Raw genomic sequence first — 16,312 nt, forward strand, 5'->3', positions numbered from 1 at the left:
TAAACTACCTCAAAATGAATGAGCCAATAAAGAAGTGGGCGACTGACCTAAACAGAACTTTTTCAAATAAAGAAATCCAAATAGCCAAAAAACACATGAAAAAATGCTCACCATCCCAGGCCATAAAGTAATTGCAAATCAAAACTATGCTAAGATTCCACCTTACCACTGTTAGAATGGCTAGCATCAAGAACACTACCAGCAATAAATGTTGGTGAGGATGAGGGAAAAAGGAACCTTCATACATTGCTGGTGGGAATGTAAGATAGTACAACCACTTTGGAAAAAAATATGGAGGCTCCTTAAAAAATCTAAACATAGATCTTCCATATGATCTAGTAATACCATTCCTAGGGATATACCCAAAGGAATGTGACTCACATTATTACAAAAGCACCTGCACACCCTACTGTAAATAGTGTTACTTGCAGCACTATTTACAGTAGGCAAGTTATGGAAACAGCAAAGATGCCCCACTACTAATGAATGGATTAAGAAAAAGTGGTATTTATACACAATAGAATTTTTAGCCACAAAGAAGAATGAAACTTTGTCATTCACAGGTAAATGGATGGAACTGGAGAACATCATCCTAAGTGAAGTTAGCCAGGCTTAGAAAGACAAAAATCACATGCTCTCCCTCATATGCAGATTATACCCCTAAAATAAATGCAGTAATATTATTGGACATGGGTCTCACACTAAAGGGAGAACATGCACAGGAGAAATAGAGAAAGAAAAGAAACCTAAAACTTGAATGTGGTTGATGTGCTCACTGTAGAGGAGTGAAAACAGTATTCTGGCAGAGGCCACTATGGGAAGGGGACCAGCAAAAAGGTCTGGTAGAGATGAACCAATGTGAGTTGCAATACACAAGTGCATAGAAGTAATGCTAGTAATCTCTCTGTATAGGTATCCTCATCACAAACTATCAAAACTGCTGTGTCTTTCTTACTACCTTGTATGCTTTCTTTTCAACAAAACTGGAGAACAAGAGAGTGGAACATGTTCTGCTCAGAAGCCTGGGGTGGGGGAGGGGGCAGAAGCAATGTATACACATGTAAGTAAATGTAAAAATGGTAAAATAAAAGAAAACATGAAAAAATAAGTTAATTATTGATAGTCTGTATATGAAAAAGAAATATGGTGCATTTGTGTTATAGTTTCAATTTTTAACATTTTAATAAGTGTGTAATTATATAGTCATAAGTTTTAAAAAATTAGTGCACACATTTACTAAGTATGAATTACGTTTCTAAGTTGTGTAAGCAACAACAAACCTTCTTAAGATGCACTATACTGCTCTATAATTTCTATAGTGCAAATAGTACATTTTCTTCTGTAAATTACAGGATGAACCACTAAAGTATTTTTTGCCAACAATGATCTCCACATTATTAGATGGAGTTTTCTATATTCTCAGTATAATAGTGAGGAACAAAGCATCTTTCTGAATTGACAAGTAAAAGAGAAGTTATAGTTTATCATCTCCTCATCTAGACTTTTTCTTTTATCACTTTCATACTTCTGTGATTTACTCATACTTTGTTTTTGGAACACATAAAATAATGTTTTGTTTCCTTTGTTTACAAATCTGCTTCCTTCTTAAACTGTCAGATTTTTAAATGGGTGCATGGTGTCTTAAATTTCTTTATATACTTATGTCTCGAAGATGTTCCCAAATTTTATTATGTGCAGATTTAAGGCACTGCTAATTTTTTTTATTTCATATATTACCTTCTTTGATTTCATAAAATCCCTAACATTTGCTTCAATGTAAAAAAAACAGAGAAATAAAAAACTTGATGTAAATAATTCATTTACACAGTTGGTAAATTATAATCCAGGAGTCAGAGTCTGTTTTCCTCTACATCATACTCTAAAGGCCTGCAGTCTGGTTTTCCGTGGCTACAAACCCAAATCAGATGCGTGTAAACTTTAGGTTTGCAAAACTGAAGTCCTTTCTAACCTTTAGAAATTAAAAGTGTAAAACAAATTCTATCACTAACTGAATTTCTAGATTACTTTTCTAAGTTGGCATATCTGTTCAACTGGAATGACAATAGCCCATTATTGTTGCATCCTATGTTGAGAAGGAAATACATCTTGCACACAACAGTCTCTTCTAAATGTCTGATGTGAAGCACCAAAAAATTGATGTCAGTTGATGTACATCAGTCTCAGGCATTAGTTTTTCTAATATCATGTGTGTCTCCTTCAAGTTAACTTCCCCACCTGTCCTGGTATTTGCTCTCAGGATTAATTTTATATCATAGTATTCTACCCTATTTGTAGAGATCTTTTTAAAGGTAATAAAGAAAGAAATTTATAAGAATGAGGAAAAAGAAAGGAAAGGAGAGGGAGGGAGGGAAGGAAGGAAGGAAGGAAGGAAGGAAAGAAAGAAGGAAGGATGAAATAAGAAGAAGCAAATGTAAAGGAACAAAGAAGGGAGGAAGAAGCTATGTAACTGCTCTTTGAATCTAACTAAAGATACTAGAAGTAATATTCTCAAAAATATCTATTTAGGTAAAAAAAATTGTTATACTAATTGTCCTATGTACTTTCAGTGGAATGTATTTTAGTGAAAAATGTGCAATGATTGTTCAATTGCAGGAAGATTACAAAGTTGATTTGGGTCTGAAACATGAGACCCTAGAAAATCACAAGTATTTATTGTCATAAAAGATATTCTAGGCTTTTGATAATGTTTTTATTGAACATAAAGGTTGAAGAAGAAAGTGAGAGGTGACTTGAAATGTTTATGGACTGTTGTCTCATAATACAAGTATGTGAAATAATTGGTAATGCCTTTTACTTGATGAAGAAAAAGCTAAGTAAAAATAAAATATGCCAGGCAGTGAAAGCTCAGTTGGACACAAATCTTTGGAAAGTTTTGGTCAGCACTTAAAGGAAGGAAACCAATTTAAATCAAATAAGGAGTATTATCAAAGGAGAAAATAACCATCTCATATTTATCATGCAGCATAATGAATCAAAGAACACAGGATGGCAAATATATTAGATTAGCATAATTTTATTGTACTATTCAAATTTATACGTTGGAAATTGATTTTGCTTCAATTATTTCATTCTCCCTGGGTATTGTACATTTTACTTCAAACCCATGCTTGTGTTTGAATGTGGTACTGAACATTCTTCTCCATGGATCTTTACCATGTTATGTTCTGATTTTATATTCACACTTATTAAAAGATTACTCATATTTACTTTTGGCTAATTTAAGCCCTTGATAGGATTAATATTTAGCCTCCTTCAGAATAAGTTATGAATGACATAATACCTCAAAAAGCTATTTGGTTAAAATTTATTCTTTCTATAGAACAATTGACCTACTTGATCCTTATGATAGTAGGCATTTATTATCAAGCATAGTTTGATTCAAATTCTACTGAGAGAAAGATATAATATTTAAGTTTTAAAATCAGTGTTTCCTCCATTTTGCAGGTTGAAGTCATAAATTCTTGTACATAAAGAAGAAAAATAAATGTTTTTCTAATGTTTGGAAATTCCAGACAAAATTAGGCATTCTGATTCTGAGAAAAAATCCTCCCTTTACTGGGAGTAGAACTAAGGGCCTTATGCTTGTTAGGTAGACACTCTACCATTTGAGCCACTCCAACAGCCCTTTTTGGTGTTGGGTATTTTCAAGGTAGGGCCTCATAAACTATTTGCCCAGGATAGCCTCAAACTGTGATCTCTTTATCCCTTATGTCTTTCCTAAGTAGAAAGACCTTTCTTGTACTGATAGAAAATAGATATTTCTAGATATCTACTTAGCATGGTGCCTCACAACTAATAAACATTAATTGAACAATTGCAAATATACCATTAAAGATAATATTCTAAATAATAGCTCACAGATATCTTAATATTAATAATAAAAATTGTCCAGACTCGGAAAGACAAAGGCCATATGTTTTCTCTCATGTGTGGAAGATAGATTCAAAAGATAAGCTAATACACAAAAACGAGCACAATCATATACAAACTCATTTGTAGAACACATTTTTAATAGTGGAACTACTCTATGTAACTGAAGGAAAGAGATAAAAGAGAATGATACAGCATTAGTAATATTGTAAAACACACATGTTGACGTACAGAATATAAGGATGTGTATTAAAAGCTGTTGAATAATGGAGGGTGGGATGTAAAGGGGTAAGGGAAATGAATAGAAGGGGTTGAATGGACCAAATTAAAGTATATTCACAGTGGGAACAGATTGAGAAACCCCCTGGAACATCTACTTAAATAATAATGATGAAAGACAGGACTGTGAAATAGGTACGGTATGTGTGTGGGTACTCAAGGGACCGAGAAATGTGAAAGAAGGATATTAAAGTGAGGGTGTATGGTTGATATTCTTCAAAAACCTGTATGAAATAGAATGAAGAAACTTCTTGACATTGCTGTAAGTAGGGAGGTAGGGGGTTGAGGGGGAGAGACAATGTGGGTGATATAACCAATATACAATATAATCCTAATCAGAATTGTCATATGAATCCTCACTGCACAATGAATGTATCCTAATAAAGAAAAAGAATGAACAGTTCATAGTGAAAAACAGAAATTGTCAACAATTTTAGGCTGTGACCCTCATTGACCTGCACCACCTGAATGAAGCAAATATGATATCAAAGCTCAATGTACTAATTATGTTTGATTATTTACTTTGTCACATCCATTCTGAATTGACATGTTGTATAGGACAAAATTTAAACTATTCAGACAGTTAAAGTTCACTCTGGATCATTATGTTTTAAGCTCCTATTTGTGTGTTTCTTATTTAGGTGTCTATAGTTACAGATAAGAGGAAGTATGGCAGTGGTCTTTTAGTTATAATTAGCTGTAGCAAATATGGCTGGCTTCTATAACTGTTAGGTACTGGAGTTAGCTGTCGTTACTGACAGTCACATAAAATGTAATTTTATCGGTGTAATGAAAGAATCGCCCTGTAATTGATAGTACTTTTTACTGTGTTAAATTCTTAATATTTGTTGTCCTGCATGCTATTCAATTTACATGTGTTCTTCATTTAATCAGAATAAAGTTCCTAAGGCAGGTTCTCTGGTTATGTTACCTTTAAGAAAGAAAAGTAAGGCACTGAAGTATTGACTGACTTTCCTAAGGTCGACACTTGTAAGTGGTCCAATTTTTATATGAATTTAGGCACACTGACACTAAAATCTTCACATTTAACTAGAGTTTCAGTCTGTATTTCACTAAAAGAAAAGAAGGAAATAAGTACTCAGAAATAAACCAGTCCAGTTAAACTTTGAGGATATTATTTGTATATTTTAAAGATAAATTCATCTATTTTGAAGTTTTGATGAATTTGAAATTTTGTAGAAGCAACAGTTCTGTAGAAAGCACAATATGCTTTATGAAACAATTATACACAGGTAGCTATAAGAAGGGATTCTTTATTGGAATTGTCTCACACTGTTATGAAGGTTGAAAAGTCCCAAGTTACGGTATCTATAACCTGGGGAGAAGTCGGAGGTGTAATGAGTCAGAGACCGTAGGACTGAGACTCAGAGAGGCAGTGTTGCAACTCTCAACCTGAGACAAAGGTTAGAGAGTCCTGGGGGTCATGTGTATAAGTCTTGTCATCCCAAAACCCAGAAACTGGAATTTTGATGTCCAAGGGCAGAAGAAGATGATGTTTCAATTCTATAAGAGAGAAAAATTCATCTTTATCTTGCCATGTTTTTCTCTATCCAAGTCCTCAAAGAATTGGATACCCCACACCCACCGTACACAGGCAAGCGTATCCTCATTCGTCTTTATCTCATACACATGGAAAGTTCACACGCACACACACACACACACACACACACACACAAAGGCATGCACACAAAAAAGGCATGCATGTCTATATCCACTCCATACAAACACTGATGTAAAAATCATTGAAAGTTCATGCATTCTTTTCCTTTCATTTCTATATATCAAATAAAGGACAGAACAATGAAGAGAAACATCCGTTTTTACACCAGAGAGAGTCACTTACCTTTTCCTATATTGGAAGAATTTCTACACATATAAGGAGAAATGCTGGAATTTGATTAAAGTTTTAAATATTGCTTTGCCTTCTATTCAAACTTAGCTTTACCACTGAGTCCTGCTTGTCCTCAGCTTCATTTCCTGCTTACTCTTTAGAAAAGTTCTTCTGCAATACTGGCTTTTCTGGTTCTCGGTCCAGTTCTTCTTATATCTATCAATCTATTCCTCTATCTATCTATCATTTATCTAATTGATCATCTATTATGTATCTAATCTGTCATCTATTTTCATCTAGCTAATTTATCTATCATTTTTCTAGATAGATATCCATGCATCTGTTTATTTCTCATCTGTGTTTTATCCCTATTTCTCAGATATACCTAAGTTTACCTATCTACCCTTCTGATTCTGTTTCACTGGAGAATCCTAACTAGTATATTTTTCTTTTGCAAGCTGTCTGTTCATGTTTTGGCCATTTCCTTTATTCGGTCATTTGTTTTCCTTTTATTGAAATTTAAGAGGTTTTTTCATATTCAGAAAATAGTTTTTATCAGTGTGTCCTTCATAAATATTATCTCCAAAAAAGCTTATCTTCTTCTTATTTTAACATTGCATCTGTCAGAGCATAAATTTATAAATTTTGGTAATCCAGCTTATCAATCATTTCTTTCACAAATTAGACCTTTGGTGTTACATCTAAAAAGTCATCACACCATATCCAAAATCATCTAGAATTTCTCCTACACTATTTTTCCAGGACTTCTGTGCTGCTGTATTTATATTTAGGATTGATATATTTTTTGAGTTAATATGTGTGAAAGGCTTGTGATCTGTGTCTAAATTCATTTTCAGCATGTGAATATCCTGTTTGTCCTACACCATTTGTTGAAATAACTCTCTTTTTCCCATTGAATTTCCTGCTCATTCATCAAAGATCAGTTGACCATATTTATGTACATTTATTCTGGGGTCCTACCTTTTTCTAGTGACCTATTTGTCAGTTCTCACCAATATATTCTTATTCTGAATATTGTAGCTTTGTGATAAGACTTGTAGTCAGTCATTCATTCATCCTATGTTGATCTTCTTCTTGTTGACTATATGGGGCTTATGCTTCCCACTTTAACCTTTAAGTTATATTGTCATCATGCACAAAATATCTTTGGATATTTTTAATAGGATTGCATTGAATCTGTAGATAAGTGTGGAGGGACTTGCATCCTGACTATATTGGATTTTTCCATTCCTATCAATAAGTATGAAACATCTCACCATCTATTTCGTTCTTTTTTGAGTTTTTTCTAACAATCTTGAAAACTTATTATTTTGTATGTATTTTATTAGGATTATAAGTATGTCATTTTTGAGGCTATTAATGCAAGTCATAATGTGTCTAATGTCAATTTCCACTTGTTCATCATTGGATATTGGAAAACAAATACTTTTGTACTTTTGTCTTGAATCCAGAAAGTTTGCTAGAAATGCTTATTAGTTCCAATCACTTTTTGTCAATAATTTTTTCTCTACTAGATAACCTTCACATCACCTTCAAAAAATACCATAATGCTTGTTTTCTTTCAAGTCTGTGTTTCTTATTTTACTAGTTAGTGTTTCCTATATGACTTTGAAAATACCTTGTGATGAAGAACAACATTCCCTTGCTTCTTACCTTAGTGAAAACAGTGTCATCACCATTAAGCATGATGTTAGCTGCAGGATTTCTATAAAATTACTTTTAAGTTAAGAAAGTTTAGCTCTATTCCTAGCTTACTGGGAGGTTTTTTTTTAATCATAAATGAATATGGAATTTTGTCAAATGGTTTTTCAACATCTGTTAATATGATCATGTATTTTCTACCTAGAGTCTGAAGTATATCATTGATTCCAATATTGAATCTTTCTTGCACACAAGGAATAAATCCCACTTAGTTCCAGTGTATAATTCTACTTATAGATCTTTTCTGCTTAGCTTGCTAATATTTTGTTGAAATTTTTGTATCTGTATTTGTAAGATAAGTTGGCACTTTTTTTCCTTTTCTTGTAATGTCTAGTCTGATTTTTACATTAGGGTAATTCTAGCCATAAAGTATTTTGTGACATATTTCTTATATGTCTATCTTTTGGAGGGCATTTTAGAAAATTAATTAATTTTTCCTAGAGTATTTGAATATTTGGTTACTGATAACTTCATCCTGACTTGGTATTTTCTGTTTTAGAAGGTTATTTTTCATTTATTAAATGTATTTCAAAGGCAAGCCTATTTTGGTTGTTTATTTTTCCTCAGTGAATTTTAATAGATTGCATCTTTTAAGAAATTGGTACATTTCATCTAGATTATCAAATTAATAAACTTTAAACCAGAAGTGAAGACACACACCTATCAGCCCAGCACTCTGTAGGCTGAAGCAGAAGAATTCTGAGTTCATGGTCAGCCTGGATGAGACAGAGAAACGCTTTCTCAAAAATAAACACAAGAAAAAATTAATTAGGTTTTTATATATGTGAGTTTTATACTATCTCAATATTTGACAAACATAAGATGAATGTATTTAGGTATTAATTAATAAAATAAATGATGAATCAAAAATTGAAGAAAAATAATTTAGAGCAAATTTGTTATACATGATATCCTATTCATTGGGAACATCTGCCCCAGTGTCGTACTTCTAATTACATTCAATTCTGTGAACACTGAACATAAGAAATGCAAGAAAATATAAGCACTTGCTGATAGCTAAAGAAATAAAGTCTTTATTACAGCACTTAAAAATCTATAAAGAAAAAATCTGTTTCCAGGAAGTTAGAGTTCTATTTTTAGCACTTGTTAGTTGTACAAATAATGGATTTCTTACTACATCTCAACACATGCATATAATGCACTTAGATCATATCATATTTTGTGCCCCTTTCTTCTTCCTGCCCCTCCTTTTGTGCTTTTACATTGCATGTCCATAACAATTTTTATTTTCCTTTCATTCCTTTTTCCCCCAAATTCAACATGTGAGAGAAAACATGATACTTTTTTTAAGATACATATTCACAAATCATAATGGAAAACTAACATATTTAATTTTTATAAAAAGTATCATACTCTATGAGACAATAAATAAATAAAAGCCTGGGTAACACCCCCAACGTTTATCAACTATGGCTTGTTTAAATAAATTATGTTATCCATACAGTTGAATACTGTATAGTAATGAAAAGGAACTTGCTACAATTAGACAAACCATATGGACAAATTTTGCAAGCCTCATTTTACTTGAATGTACCCAGAAAAGAGAAGAACTGACTCTGTGTATTGATTCATTTAATGGTAAAAACACAGGCAAAATTAAGATTGTTTTAGGAGTGCATGCTCAGGTAACAAAAATTTAAAGAAAAATCAGCAGGCAATTGCTGTTAAGTATGGAACAACAGCCACCACTGGCTGGAAGAGTATAAAACTGCATGCTGCCAATCTACTTTCAGTGAAGTAGAATTATTGTTTGCTTTGTATATTGAAATTCACAATTTATTGACTTTACTGAATGCTAGGTGTTAAGTAAAATATAAAATATTAAACATAAACAATAAAGAGAAAGACAAGGAGAAGACACAGGGGTGGGGGACAGGCAACTGATGCATACTAGAACTAAGACTAATGTGGAGGAAGGGTAGGACGCTGAGGGCCTGGGCTCTACTCAGCCCCAAAGGCACGAGGGTAAAGTAGTACCAAAGAAAAAAGACCCTTGAGGTATTAGCATCATGAAAAAAGTTTCTGCTACAAATTACACGAACAAGAAGATACATCAAAGCAGGCAAATATGATAAGGAGGCAGTTTTACTGAAATCATATCAGTGACAGAAGCACAAAAAAGGCAACTAGTTTTTTTTAAACATTCATGGACTAGTGAAGGACATAGAAAGATTTGTCATTTTTTTACCTTCTGATATTTGATAATATTCGGTAGAAAATTTTTTGGCAAAGAGCTTCTCTTACATATTGGAAGATTCAGTAATGAATTTTAAAGTATTTTTCAGCATTTAAAATGTTGAAACACATAAAAAAATTTTCCTGTAAATTCTATTTTTTAAAGTCTAGATTTTAAAACCTATATTTACAAATGCATACAATGACCTATAAAGGTTTATGGAATTTTGTGTATGTGTGTGATTTTTTATAGAATGACAAAATACCTAAGGAAACAAGTAAAATTAAGTGGGAAAGTACTATAAACATTAAGCAATACACCATAAAATAATTAAAACTGAGAAATTAAAATTTTTTTGCATCTCCTTCAAAAGTTATGAAAATCACATCGTCAAATCATAAAAATAAGTTTCTAAAAATATACTGATAGGATGATTTAATTTATATCAGCAAAACAAATATACCTACATTAATTTTAAAAATCCAATAAATTAAATGCCATTTATGGTATTTTCATGTCATAAGACCTGTGTTAAAATGACACTTAATGCATCTTTATATCATAAGAACTTTGATGGAGTCTAGAATGAGTTTCGGTGTCAAGCTATTTGGGCCATTTCATCCAGCATTGAATAAACATTGTGTTATGTTAGCAAAGCTAAAATTTGCAAAAGTAAGCTGGAGTCTATTCACCCAAACAGAACATTTCTTGGTTTACAGACTATGGGAATACTAGTGAGTAACCAGTCATATATTAGTGCTGAACAACAGTAGCACTAGGCTTAATTATAATAAAGTTATCTTCAATTTTATTTAAACATTATAACAACTGCGTTATTATTCCTAGGAGGTGTGTTGCATGTGCAAGCATAGATTAAATTTTAAAATGTTCTTTCTTCAGCAGATACCAATGGAAGTTACTAAAATAGTTTTTCCACTATTTTTATCTCACTTTTCTATGGAGTTGGCCTTAATTTTATATATTCCCATAGTGAATAAACAGTCTCACAGTGTTTGCTTACGCAATGTGCTGGCTCAGGGTCCTGATAATTTTAATGCATTTTCCATTCAGTGGCTGTCCTACTTTAAGAGACTTGTGCACAGCAAAAGAAGGATTCACCTCCAAGCCTGTTTAAATTGTACCCCTGCACTGAATTAAACCCCAGTTCTTAAGAAACACAAGAAACAGGGATCATGAATTTAATTATAGACAACCTGAAATTTAGTCAGTTTTGCCCCCCTTTTGTTGCTTTCCTGGCCTGTAACATTGTGCTATTCAGAATCCTTACTGTTTTCCCTTCTAGACTGTTGTTTTCTTTCCCTTTCACCTTTACTTCTGTTATTCTTCTGTTGCACTCATCAAAAACAGCTACAACAGTAACAAAAGAAACAATGCATAACAATAAAAAATGAACAACATTATTCTATCTCCAATACTAAAACAATGAAACACAAACTCGCAGACGCCAGCAAAGCCAACCCATTTGGCCCAATTTTATTTCTATTTCTTAACCTCCTTCTTCCAGCTTCTGAAATTAATGGCTCTCAATTCATCAACTACCAGCTACGTCCTTCTAAAGCAAAGTATCCTGGGACACCTTCCCCACCACCCAGGCCCCTGAAACCGGAATTCACACACTGAGATTCCATATCATAAAGGAAAGAACTCATTGAACTGGCACAAAACCCAATGAGAATAAAAACTGACACTAAAAGGAAAACTTGGTATGCACTGTTCTAGTCCAATGTAATTGTGGTTGGATTTTAATTTAAGATATTTAAAATTATTATTATATTTAAAATAAATTATTTTATTTAATATATTTATTAAATATATTATTTATTTTATATATTTATTTAATTATTAAAATTATTATTTATTTTATATATTTATTTAATTATATAAAAATAATTATTTATTTTATATATTTATTTATATTTAATAATAATTATATTATTATTATATTTAAAATAAATTATTATATTTAAAATTATTATATTTAAAATAATTATTAAATAATTATTAATATGTCTATATTGTTGATATGACATATATTTGTGATTGACTTCTAAATTTAGTTTTATATGGTGCTTAAACTCTTTTCATGATAGAATATAACTCCTTACACTAAATTATTGCTTGTAGTTAGTTTTCTTATTCTAATTTAAGCAAATTATCATATATTCATGAGAAATGCTGATGTTAATCAATAGAATTAGACATTTATAAATTTTAATACAAATATCTTAATTCATGAGAATTTTAACACCCTCTTCAGTTTGCTTCTTCTGTACAAATATAATATCACTGAAAATATGTTGTCCGTTTCAAATAAATCACAATACTATGTGAAATATTTTGGAATTAAAGGGGAAGACAGACAATTTTGAATGAATTGTACATGACTGAATTTTTCACATTGGGTGGAGATTTTTATGTTATATGAATTTTACTTCAAAAACCATTTTGTGTGTATTTTACTTATTTTTCATTTTGCACTTAATAGGAACAGAATAATTCTATAAATACAAAGGGCCTCACTCACATATGGAAACTATAGAGCTAATCTCTTTGAAGTAGAGAGTAGAATAGTGACCAGAGTCTGGGGAAGGCTTACAGATGGGTAGATATGAGGATTTTGGTGAATAGATATAAATTTACATTAATAATTTCCATTATTCTAATAATGCACAGTAGGGTGACTATAGTTGCAATAAGGTGGTATATATTTCAAAATCCTTGATAATTGTACTATGAAGGTTCTCACCACAGAGAAATAATAAATGAGTGAGATGAAATCTATAAGGCAACCTTTATTTCAGTGTTATAAGGTATATATCAAAAAAGAACATGTTGCTGGGAGCCAGTGGCTCAGATCTGTGATCCCATATAGTTGGGTGTTTGAGAGCTGGAGGATCAGAGTTTGAGGCCAGCCTAGACAAAAATTCCTGAGACTTCATCTCAACCAAAGTGAGAAATTGAGATTGGGAGGAAAATGGTTTCAGGCCAGCCCAGGCAAACACGTTTGTGAGACTCCATTTCAACAGAATAAAAGCTGAGTGTGGTAGTACAGGCTTGTCCTCCTGGCAACAACAAAGAGCATGAAGTAGAAAGATCCCACTCCAGGCTGGCTGGGCAAAAAGTAAGACCCCATCTTCAAAATAACGAGAGTGAAAAAGGCAAAAGGCTTGGCTCATGTGGGCAGAGTGCCTGCGTAAATGGCACAATGACCTGAATTCTAACCCAGCATCTCCAAAAAAGAAATTACCTAAGATATGGCCAATCGCATCTCAATGAATTAATTGCTGTTAGGTTTTCCTTTAGAAAAATCTTTGGTAAACCTCAGTAAATAAATGATTTAAAATACATATCATCATTACGGAGTTTAGTAATTGACACTAAAATGGTTAATATTATGAAATACTAACAAATAAGATTAACAAAGATTTAATATTATTTATTATTAAATATTAAGATTTAATATTATTATTTTATTTATTTTGCACACTGCAAAATTCCTCTATTTTACTTAACTTAAAGTTCATTAATCAAGTAAGACTTGAACATCGAAGAGGAATTGATACATTCATGGAAGATTTGTGATTGACTTCTTTTCTTTTTCCTACTCAGTTCTCCTTCTTCCTTCCATCCTTGGGATCAGTTGCAATTACTGAAGAGGACAACTAAGATGCCTTTCTTCTCTTTTGCCTGATATTTAAAACTATGGTTTCTCTAGTCACGTAAGACACTGGTGATACATTCTTCTCCATCAGCTACTTTATCTGTTCTCCTTTTGAAACCTGTGTGTTTCAATCCACATTCCACTGACCTGTGAGCTCTCATTACTTCTTGTTCAGTGTATATCCCTACAGCAAACATTCACTCTAACCTATTCCCCCCGTCCCGGTTCTTACAACAACCAGAGAGAGCTGAAAAACTCAGTGAATTTGTAAATTTGTTTCCGTCCTGCCACTTCCAGCCTATTTCTCCACCTTCATGTTTTAGGTTTCTCAAGCACTTGTGGGACACTGTGTTCTGTACCTCAAGCTCCAGGTGGGTGTTTCCTTTCTCAACTGTCTTCCTCAGGAGGTCAGGCTTCATGCAGAAATGTAGCAACTGCATTACAAACATAACTCAGAAGATTTCTGTATAATCTACCTTCTCATGCCTTGTGAATTTTAAGAGTTATCTAAATGGTCCTCAATCCCCTCCTTTAGCTTTCTGTTTGGTGTTCTGGTAGGTCCCTGAAGTGAATGAAGTCTGTTAATGGTATGCTGACACTACAGATGAAATTTTAAATATAATTCCTATTCCAGGAAATGAAGACAGGCCCACTTTATCTCCTGACACATCCTGGAATTAGAATTCATGTGCATATATGCTGTGTGGTCTTTTTGTTGTTTTCACAGATATCCTAAGTGCTTCTCACACCACAGGTGCGTTAGACTGACGAGAAAACATCCAACTTTCTTCTGTTTCTCTTTTTATTGTTGTGGTGAGAATTCATTGTGGTATTTACAAAAGTTATTACAATATATGCAATGGGTCATAGTTGAACTTACCCCCTTCATTATTCTGTATTCCCCTTTCCCCATTCCTGGAATAGTTTCAACAGATCTCATTTTTGCATTTACATACACGAGTTCACAGTTTTTGCACTATATTCACTCTCCTAAATACTTTTACCTCATCCACACCCCCTTCCACTGCTACCAATGCCCATACAGGACCTGTTCTGCCATACTATTCTCCGATTTTGTAAAAAATAAAAAATTAATAAATAAATAAATAAATAACAAGGACATTTCTGTTTCTTTAAGATACCTACACAGAGAGTTTCCTCTGTGACATGTCCATCTATGTATGTATTATAACCAAAATTGGTTCTTCTCCTCTATTTCTCCTTTATACCTTTGCCCCCTTCTTTTTTATTTATTCATTTATTCATAATGTGCATACATTGTTTGGTCCATTCTCTCCCACACCTCCCTCACTTCCAGGCAGAACCTGTTCTGCCTTCTTCTCCAATTTTGTTGAAGAGAAAACATAAGCACTAATAAGAAAGACATAGCATTTTTGCTGGCTTGAGATAAAGATAGCTACACAGAGGGATCCTAGCATTGCTTCTATGAGATAAAGATAGCTACACAGAGGGATTCCTAGCATTGCTTCCATGTACATGTGTATTACAACCTTAATTGATTCATCTCTACTGGACCTCTTCACTACTTCCTGGTCACCTTCCCATAGTGTCCTCTGTCATTTTAAGGTTATATATTAGCTCCTGTAAGGTGGGCACATCAAACACTTTCAGATTTTGGGTTTCTTACTTTTCCCTATTCCTCCTGTATGTGTTCTCCCTTTAGCGTGTGACCCATGTCCAATAATATTACTGCATTTGTTTTAGGTCTAAAGTCCGCATATGAGGGAGAACATATGATTTTTTTTCTGAGCTTGGCTAACTTCACTTAAGATGATGCTCTCCAGTTCCATCCATTTACTTCATAATGATAAGATTTCTTTCTTCTTCAAGGCTGAGTAAAATTCCATTGTGTATAAATATCACATTTTCTTAATCCATTCATCAATAGTGGGCATCTTGGTTATTTCCATAACTTGGCTATTGTGAATAACGCTGCAATAAGTATGGGTGTGCAGGTGCCTTTATTGTAACTGAAGGTGTTTCCATGCCTTCAGTATATCCATAGGAGAGGTGTTGCTGGATCATATGGCAGATCTCTTTTTAGTTCTTTCAAGGAGCTCCCATACTGGTTTCCACAGTGGTTGTACTAATTTACATTACCACGAGCAGTGTATGAGGCTTTCTCCCCACATCCTCCCCAACATTTGTTGTTATTTGTGTTCTTTCCTTAACAGGAGTGAGGTGGAATCGTAACATAGTTTTGATTTGCATTTCCTTTATGTCTGGAGATGTTGAGCATTTCTTCATTTGTTTTTTTGACCATTTGGACTTTTTCCTTTGAAAAGACTCTGTTCAGTTCATTTGCCCATTTCTTCATTGGCTCATTGATTTTGGGGAGTTTAGTTTTTTAATCACCCTGTATATTCTGGTTAGCAACTCCTTGTCAGATATAGAGCTAGCAAAGATTTTTCTCTCATTCTGTGGGCTCCCAATTCAATCTGGTGACCATTTCTTTGTTGTGCAGAGACTTTTTAATTTCATGTTGTCCCATTTGTCAATCCTACTTTCTTACCACTTTGGCTTCCTCTTGCAAAATCTACTGCTTCTTTCAAGTTCAAGCTACTTGGATATGTGAACTCTGCCATTTTACAGGCAACCAGTAAGGGAATGTATGGTTCATTGTCTTCGATCTTGGTCTCATGGGCCAGTCCAGTTCGTCCCTTCGTTT

General features: G+C 33.1%; 1 protein-coding gene across 1 annotated transcript in view; it reads left to right on the plus strand.

Annotated features, from left to right (window-relative positions):
• The window catches only part of LOC109674272 (thyroid receptor-interacting protein 11-like), a 939,645-nt gene that overhangs the window by 708,285 nt on the left and 215,048 nt on the right, over positions 1 to 16,312 (plus strand).

The sequence above is a fragment of the Castor canadensis genome, chromosome 11 (assembly GCF_047511655.1).
Source record: "Castor canadensis chromosome 11, mCasCan1.hap1v2, whole genome shotgun sequence".
In the NCBI taxonomy this organism is placed as follows: domain Eukaryota; kingdom Metazoa; phylum Chordata; class Mammalia; order Rodentia; family Castoridae; genus Castor; species Castor canadensis.